The 8,660-nt window shown below is 39.1% G+C and overlaps 1 protein-coding gene across 3 annotated transcripts in view; it reads right to left on the reverse strand.

Moving 5' to 3' along the window:
• Positions 1 to 8,604, reverse strand: part of AFTPH (aftiphilin) — a 47,646-nt gene extending 39,042 nt beyond the window's left edge. The window contains exon 1 of one of the 3 annotated variants that reach the window (XR_010372107.1): positions 8,428 to 8,604. The gene's annotated coding sequence lies outside the window, so the exon portion shown is untranslated. The remainder of the gene's footprint in view (positions 1 to 8,427) is intronic. The other 2 variants (XM_064446673.1, XM_064446674.1) reach the window with 2 other exon arrangements.
• Positions 8,605 to 8,660: the final 56 nt, after the last annotated feature.

Below are 8,660 nucleotides of genomic sequence, written 5' to 3' on the forward strand. Positions count from 1 at the left end.
TATTAAAGTAAAAAGTAGATTAAATCTAGGTAGACCAGCCTCCCCTCTCCCAGAAACCTTACTGATGGGAAATCATGAGAAGGGGAGGAAAAGGCTGAAGAAAGCAGCAACCTCAAACTTGTCTTCAACTGGCAAATATATAAACTTATAACCCTGTACAGAGAGAATGACATTAAAATATAGTTTTGCTGGCTTAGTAATAAAACAAATCTACATTGTACTCCTACAGCCTAAAGTTTTCTAAAATCTTGGAAAGTACATTGATCAGCTGCAACTCTTTTGCTTGGCTAAGAAGCACTGCCAGCTCAGTGGCCTACCTAGATTACCATAGCTTTATGGATAGGAATTAGATGCAGGAGGATGCTGATGAGCCTCCTAATTTATGTATTCTATAGGCCAATATTACTTAAATGAAATAACAAAACTGCAGTCATCACTACTCAGACTAAACAATGAACCCTAACAGAATTTTTTCTTACTGTATGTCAAAGACTTATCCTAACAGTATGAATCAAGGCCTCTAAGAGAAACTTCTGAACTTTCCTATTAAAGAGAAAATCTGTCTGTATGTTTTACCAAAAGCATACATGTTTTGTTTTAATTTTAAATGTTCTCAGATTTATAGACTTGTGTAAGTTGGTTTTCACTCGAGTTATTTGAAATATCGTGTTCAGCTCTGTATTAGTAACTGTTCCACTTGACATCAGAAGATCTCATATGAGAAATGACAACAAAAATGAATTCTTAACCTGCACTGGACATACTTCCATATATTGTCCATCATAACAACTCTACCCATATTTTTTGTTGACCATTGACTTTTTTTGATTGATGTTTTAATTTGATCAAAATTTCAATTCAAATTTATAAAAATAAATAAAAATGAATTATTAAAAATTGATATTATCTTAACCTCAGCTAAAAATAAATCATGATAGAGTTGGGAAAATCCTTAGCGGCAAGGATGATCTAAAAAAACCAAGATGCAGCGTTCAGAAAACAAACTGAATAATGTGAAAGTAGCAAGCATCACAGTCAAAGGGAATTCACCTACCAGAGTCCTTTTCTTTCCAGTTAACATAAAAAAAAGGGAGGCAAGGAACAGGAATAGTAGGTACAAGCACAGGACAAAGATAAGGTGAAGAGGTTGCACAGGGGGTAAAGCAGACTGCCAAGCCCAAACATACATGTAGGAAGATATGACCATCTTAAAATTTTCTCTCCTGCAATTTCTGCCATAGAGAAGAAACTTCTTTCAATTTTTCATTTCAAAGCACTTTTTAAATATCACAGGGATCATTTACACAGCAGCAGTCCAGTAGCACAATACTCTGCTCCAGATATGTTTCAGTAACAGTTGCCAAAACAGGATCTGCAAGGAACATTAACTGTGCATTTAAAAATCTGATCATTGGTTTGATAGTCTACTACGTTTAATCAGTTTAACCCATAAGAACCAACTGCATAACCAACTGTATGGACGTGGGTATTTATATTTTGTTGAATGTTAGCTATTTCCAGTGATGTTACAGCTCATTTTAAAAGCTGAAGTTAAAGAGCTCCAACATGTATGAATCTGTATTATATGACTGTAATGTTATGTTAACACAATTTAATTGTTGTTTACAGAACTCAAAAGAATACCATACTCAAAGCGTAACAGAAGGAAAAAAGTCATACCAGTATTTCCCATCTCCTTGACTATTTAGTGTTTTGTTGTTTTTTTTTAATGGGCACAATCCTAATTCTCCTTGAAATACAAAACACAGCATGGGAATTTTTAGGGAATTTTAATGTAGTTTTCTTCAGAAATAATTTCATTATGACCTCTTTTCTCAGCTTTCAAAAGTGTTCTACCTGCCAACCATAAACTATTGAACCAAATTTGTTATTGTCCACTAGAACATTAACATGGTGAAAACACAAAGGTCTGACAGAGCAACAACTTTGTTCATTAATCCATTTAGTTAATCCCTGCTTTGTCTGGCATCTCAAATAGGGGCTAAGAGCTGGAACTATGGCTTCATCTTTTGTAGTACTTTGTACCCAACTCTGACATATTCTTGGTCAAGACATTAGGCTATATAATTTGGTAAACCTGGTATTTCAAGTGATTAATGCAAAACGTTATCTAACTCAAAGCAGAATTTGAACCATGACTGATATGCAGATTATTTATCTTCCCCATATCCTTGAGGGTATTGGCTCCCAAATTTAAGTCAGCTGTGAAGTTAACATGTATTTTTGCACTTATCTGTTAATTTAGACATTCTTGAAATATACAAGTTTTAAACAAATGGGAACCACCAATTTTTCAGCACACTCTGTAGTAAGGATTCTTCTTTGAAGGAAATTGTAACAGTTTTTACTTGTACATAATAGAGCAGCTACTTCTATGATTTGTAATATGCAACAACCAGGTTTCTGGCACCAGACCTTACAACCTGAAGTGAAGAATGTCAGAGTTTAAGCGTTCATTTTGACTGGATTATTTTAGCCACAACCACAGATTTACATAGACAAGTGTCAGCAAGTTTTTCAGATCACAATAGTTTAATATTAGACCCATGATGGATTTCCATCAATTCCTCATGACATGCAGTTGCCCAACATTTTCTGGAAAAAAAAATATTGAAGAATTGTGTTAAATTTCAGATGCCATTTTCTTTCAGATGCCATTTTCTGCAGTCTTTTACCTATTTGGTGTGGTTTTGGTTTTTTTTTTTTTAAGCTGAAACACTATTTAACTTCTTGCTTCCATGTGTTTCTTTGTATTCATACATTGGTATTGATTATGAAGTAATTTCACAAACAAATTTCAGTATCATAAATAGAAGAACACTGTTAAAGTCATACTATAAACGTAAGTCACCAGTACACTTACATGTTGACATTTTACTTTAAAGAAAAAAATGCAGATTAATTTGGCAAGATTCAATTCTGTTACCATAGCTCTTGGTTTAAACCTTTTTTCTAAGGTCACAGGAATGTTAGAATATAACTCAGGTTAATTTAAAACACTCAAAAGAAGAGAGAAAACAGAAATCAGTAATGCTGGAAAAGGTAAGAATAGTAGTTGACTTAAGCTTTGATAGGGCAAGGATTCAGAAAGACAAAATGTGTACCCTTCTTTTACCTCAAGTCACTAACTATGTTTCTAGAACATTTACTAGCAAACAAGGGTATCCTATGATTTGCTTGCAGTAAATAGGAAACAATTTCTGCCTTCCTTATACATTGATCACATCCCTGTTCATTACCTTTTTGTAGAATAATAGTAACAGTCTAACAAAGACACAAAGTGAACTACAGTACGCAAAAACAGGTATAAATAGTTCCTTCTCTGCGTATCCTCCAAGGCAAAACTTGAAATAGCACGTTTGGCTCTTACATAAGGCCTACAAAACTGGGAGGTCACAAACAAAGAGTACCTCTAAAGAAATACCCGAGGCATGTAAATTCAAAAGAATAAACTCCTTGTAGACCAGAATGTTCCCTTTAAGGCAAACATAAGCAAAGCAATTGATAGCCTCTCAGCTGTACATTATTCTGAAAGCAAAGCCAAGTTAAGCAACCCATCACTTAAAGCATAAAGAAAACAAAATAATAAGAAATGGCATGATCAAGATCTCCATGACAGAAATAGCATTACTGAAATGCCCTACTGTAAAAGCCTTGCAATGGCAAGGAGATGGATTTAAGTCATTAGCTGCTAGCATTGGATCTTTCCAAGAGCATTTAACTCTTCTACTGCAAGGGAATTCCTCAAGCAGATACCAAAAATACCACAGTAAGGACCAGATTTAGACTTCTCATTACAGCAAAATGTTGGCTTCAGTAGGAAAACTGTCCTCTTCTGTTATAACTTTACCTTTTCATTGGCTTATGAACAATGGAAAATGGATTACAGTTGTTCTGCACCTGGGAACTTATTTCTAGAGGGGCCATTGTAAACAAGGAGAGCCTGTCTGTTAGGATAGCATTTCTACAACACAAATCCACTCTAGAGAGTCACTGTCCAGGCTGAAGTCAATATGTTCTTAAATTGGTTTAATAAGCTTGCTTCTATTTTTTTTTTTAATAAGTTACCAGCAAACAAAATACAGCAAGAAAATGTTTACTTCATAAAGCCCCTGAGAAGTCAATGTTTTCGATTTTGAATCTAATGCTGTTACAGCCAGAAGGTCCATTACCCAAAGCAGGAGTTTCAAAACACTTTTTTTGCTCGGACATATGAGTTAAGGAAAACAATGTTCTCCAGTTCCAATAAGGAACATTACCCAACATTTGGAATTAATCAATACCACTGTACATTACTGTGGTTTCAACAAATACTGAATATGCTAGACACCTTCTGTTAGAAGGTGTTGTATGTAAAATGAACATTAAAGCCACAAAACTCAGGAGACTGCCGTCGGGATTCAGGCACTTATTTCGGGCAGCTCATTCTTCCTGTCCTCCCCAGGCCGACAGTAAACACCAAGCATCCTCAGACAACTCAGCCTATACAAAATTCAAACCTCTGACAGCACTCCTCTTCCGCTCATCACTGACAATACAGGAAGACTAAGTTAGGTGGCACAAATGTGAAATTTGAACAAACCCAGGATATAAATATCTTCCTTTAAATCTTACTTGTTAGATTATATAAAGAAGCAATCCAATATGTACTTTCAGTAGTTGTGCTGTTTCACTTCTCCCTATTTCATTTTGGCTTAGCTGTGGAATCAGAGGAACATTTGGAAAAAATATGAATTTAAGTGTTGTGTTAGTTCATGAAACTCTTATTTAAATAAGAATAGCATCACTTCCCCAAACCCAAAAGACCAGGTTATTTTTATAAAGTTACTATGAGCAAAAAAATTTAACGTTTCACCTCAAAAGTCTACTGGCTTGCTTTAACAGCTGCAGATAAAGGCACTGTCTGTACCTAAATCTGTGAATAGAGAAGCCTTGTAAGAACAAGCATTTTTTAAAATTCATATAGGCAAACACAACTGGCTGGGAAAGTCAATCAGGTTCAAAATCTGGCCCTGTGGGAAGACAATATTTGTGTCCAATATACAGCACACATCCATACGATATGTAAAGACAGATGTTGTAAGTAACACATAACTGGCATGTTTTCATTCTTACCATTTCTTAAATTCCTTTTAAAACACAGTGAGAAAATCTACTTCTGAATGTTACCCTCAAACATGTTAGCTGGGAACCTGTTCTAAATTAAGGCAAAAAGATGCTGGATTAGAAAGTATTAGAACTAGATTACCTAAGGTCAACTGTTCTCAGAGATTTATTTAGAGAGCAGTACATTCTCCACCACATATAAACCCTTCACACTTCACACAGACTATAGTAAAGAGCAGATTACAACTGCCCAGAGGTGCACTCTTATATGAAAGGTTCTCCCACAGCTTGGCAGAAGAAATACAGTTGCACAGGGAGAACAATCATAGGTCTTCCTTTCATTACTGCAAACTTTTGCTTGTTCTTAAGTGAACAAATGTTTTCTTCAACATGCAGGGAACAAGTAGGTGAGGGAAAAAAAGGCAAAGAAACCCAACCTGACAGAATCAAGAACAGGCTTACATTATTCATCATTTATCCCACCTACATCTCATACTAAAAGCACAAGACAGGAGGGACACCTAATAGTCCAAAGAATAAAGCCTATTTTACATCACTTCAATAGACACATGACCTTGAGGTTTCACTTTTCCATCCCCCCGTACCTACTTTCAAATGTACTAAAGCAAAGACAAGATTTGCCCTACCTCGTTGTTCTTCCAAAACAGGACTCTTGGATTTGAAAAATCCAGATTTGCCTTACAGAAGCAGACTCCTTACATCACCTTGCAACTGGCACCAATACAGAAACATTCCTTACAGTATCAATCCAAAACTAATTGCTGAAGACATTAGCATGGAAGAAAGTCCACTGGAAATGAGAGCGTCAGTTCTCAAATAAGGTACACTTTAAGGCCTTTTTTTTTTGTGCGCAGAAGCAGCTTACACAGTGTGTTTTCTGCACAAAGGAAATATTAAATTAACAGACAAAATTTCTGAAACCTAGCAACGCGTAGGATCTAAGACACTTCTCTTAAGAGGACTACCCAGAAAAGTTATGATTATTTTGAATACCTCATGAAAGCGTTAGCATGTTGTTGCACTGAAATGTTCACAAAGACACAGTATAAGATGTCAAACAGTACAAGAGCACAAAAAGGAATGAATCTTCTGTCAAAAAAGATAATGAGTACCTGAAAGAAGATTATGCCACTGAATTTAGTGAAAACAAACAGATCCAGCATCAATTTCTTTACCACTCAGTTTCCAACTGATACCACTACATATATGCAAGATCTATGAATATTTCAAGAGCAAAGGGCAGAGAGTTGACAGAAGTCCATCTAAGCTGCTCTATTATTTTCACTGTGGAAGACAAGTCTTTTCAAAGTACGGAAAGGTTCAGAACATTATTTTATGTAATTAGGGTGTTAAAATACTTGCATTAACTTAGTAAGTTACTACAGAAATTTTTAAGTATCTTACATTTGTAAGATCACACACTGCCTTCATCAACAGAAATATGTAACACAAATATGATTCACTGTGCGTAACTCTGAGTTTTATAGACTTTTAATCCTTTTAATTTTTATAGACTTATAATCCTTTGCTAAACAAAACCATGATATGAGCAAAAATAAAAGTAAAATAAATAAAAAACAGAATAGCCAGACAGCATGAACTGACCTACTGAGACCAAGATCCTTCAACTGCTTACTTATAAACAAATAAAGGAAGTAAAAATAAGAGGTCATACTTTCACATGACCTTAGAAGGTCATACAACATTTACTTTATGCAAACATCATGTGGAATAGAAACACCACAGCCACATTAGCTTTTCTGAAGTGCCTTTACTACACAGTTAATTCATATTTTGAAGTTTAAATTCTCATATCCTCAAATTTATGCTATTTATTTTCACCAATATGAAAGGAATGTGTCAAAAAATATCACCCAAACCAAACAACCAACCCCTCAGTAGCTGCAGGTACTTCACCTCTTCCCCCAGCTCTCCCAGTTAATGTTATATTCCTCCAGGTACAGCTCCAACTTCAGGAAGAGGAACCGCTACCTACACATTAGCTATATGGGCATACATACAAAATTCTGTGTGCACCAACAATACAACTTAACATTTTTATACTTAAAGTAGGCTAATTGGTTTTGCCAGTCTAGTTCATATGTCCAGAGAATAAAACAAGGAGGAAATACTTTTAATTTTTTTCAACCTCAAAGGACCAGCCCAGTTAAAAACCAGCATTCATCAAACTCACTTTACTATGAACTCAACAGCTGAAAAAATCAGTTCTAATGAAGCAAATCATGCTGTAAACCATGCGTGAAAACAAAACTTATATGACAAACACAGTACAGCTCTTGACAATGATGCTTCTTCTATGCACTCCCTTCATTTACGAACAGAGGTTTGCTTTAAAAGGAACATCAAACTTCTGAAGGTTTCCATTTCCGTGCTAAAGCTGGAAGGAAGGGGCTGTCACCATCAAGAAGCCAGCTTACTGATACTGCAGGAATCCCAAGGTTTAACCTTTGGCTTAAGTAGTTGTCTTCTCTAGGGAAAAAGTATATTTTGGTTGATCAGGTAGCCACTTGTAATAGCACAATGAAGTGTAAGGACCTAATAAGCATTTTAGCAATTTTGTCCCATTTTAGCATGACATTACTTCTAAAAGAAAAAATTCAAAAAATCATAACTTGACTTCAGCGTGTCATCTTCAGATGCATCTAGCAAGTGACATGGATTATGTCCCTTGAAGAAGAAAGCTTATCAGAAAAACACAAACACACAGGACTCCTTAACTTCTTGTACCACACCAAGGCGCCCGAGCCCTCTCCTCTAGCTGCGGCTCCGCTGAACCCCACAAAACCTCGGGGCCCTGCCACCCCACCCGGAGCCGCTACAGGAATCCGCCCGCTGCGAGGAGCGGCACACCGCCGCCCGACCCCCGCCCGGGGCCCGCCGTCGAAGGACAAAGCCGCCGGGCCCAGAAGCCGGCCCTGCTGCGGCCCGTCCCCTCGCTCCAGTCGCGGCGGGACGGGACGGGACAAGCCGAGCCGGGAGAGGCGCCCCAGCGAGGGGAGCGCCGCGAGGCTTCACCCCCCAACCCAGCCCTCCCGCCTGGCAGGGCGGCCCGGCCCGGCCCCACCGCCCTGCCCCAGGGACGGCGGCAGGAGGGTGGACAGTGCGATGCCCTGACAGGCCCCGGCCGCCACAGGCCCCCGGGGGAAGCCTCAGGGGGTCCCCGCCCGCCACCGCGGGGCACGGGGTGCTCTTCTCCGGCCAGGCCCGGAGTAAACGAGCCGCCCCCCGCTCGGCGGTAGCGGCAGCGCTATCTCTTACCTGCGGGCTGCGCGGGGGGCGGCGGGGCCCGGGCGGGCATGGCGGCGGGCGGGGACGGGGAGGGAGGGAGGGGAAGAAGGGACGCGGCCGGTTATCTGAGGCCTCCCGCGGCAACCGCCATCGAGGGGGAACCCATGTCACGGCAACAGGAACCGCGTCGCTGCGGCCCAGCCCCCTCCCGACGGCCACCGCCTCCTGCCCCGCCACCACCCATTCGGCCTCCCAGCAAGCAC

This window comes from Phalacrocorax carbo, chromosome 3, assembly GCF_963921805.1.
Source record: "Phalacrocorax carbo chromosome 3, bPhaCar2.1, whole genome shotgun sequence".
NCBI lineage: Eukaryota > Metazoa > Chordata > Aves > Suliformes > Phalacrocoracidae > Phalacrocorax > Phalacrocorax carbo.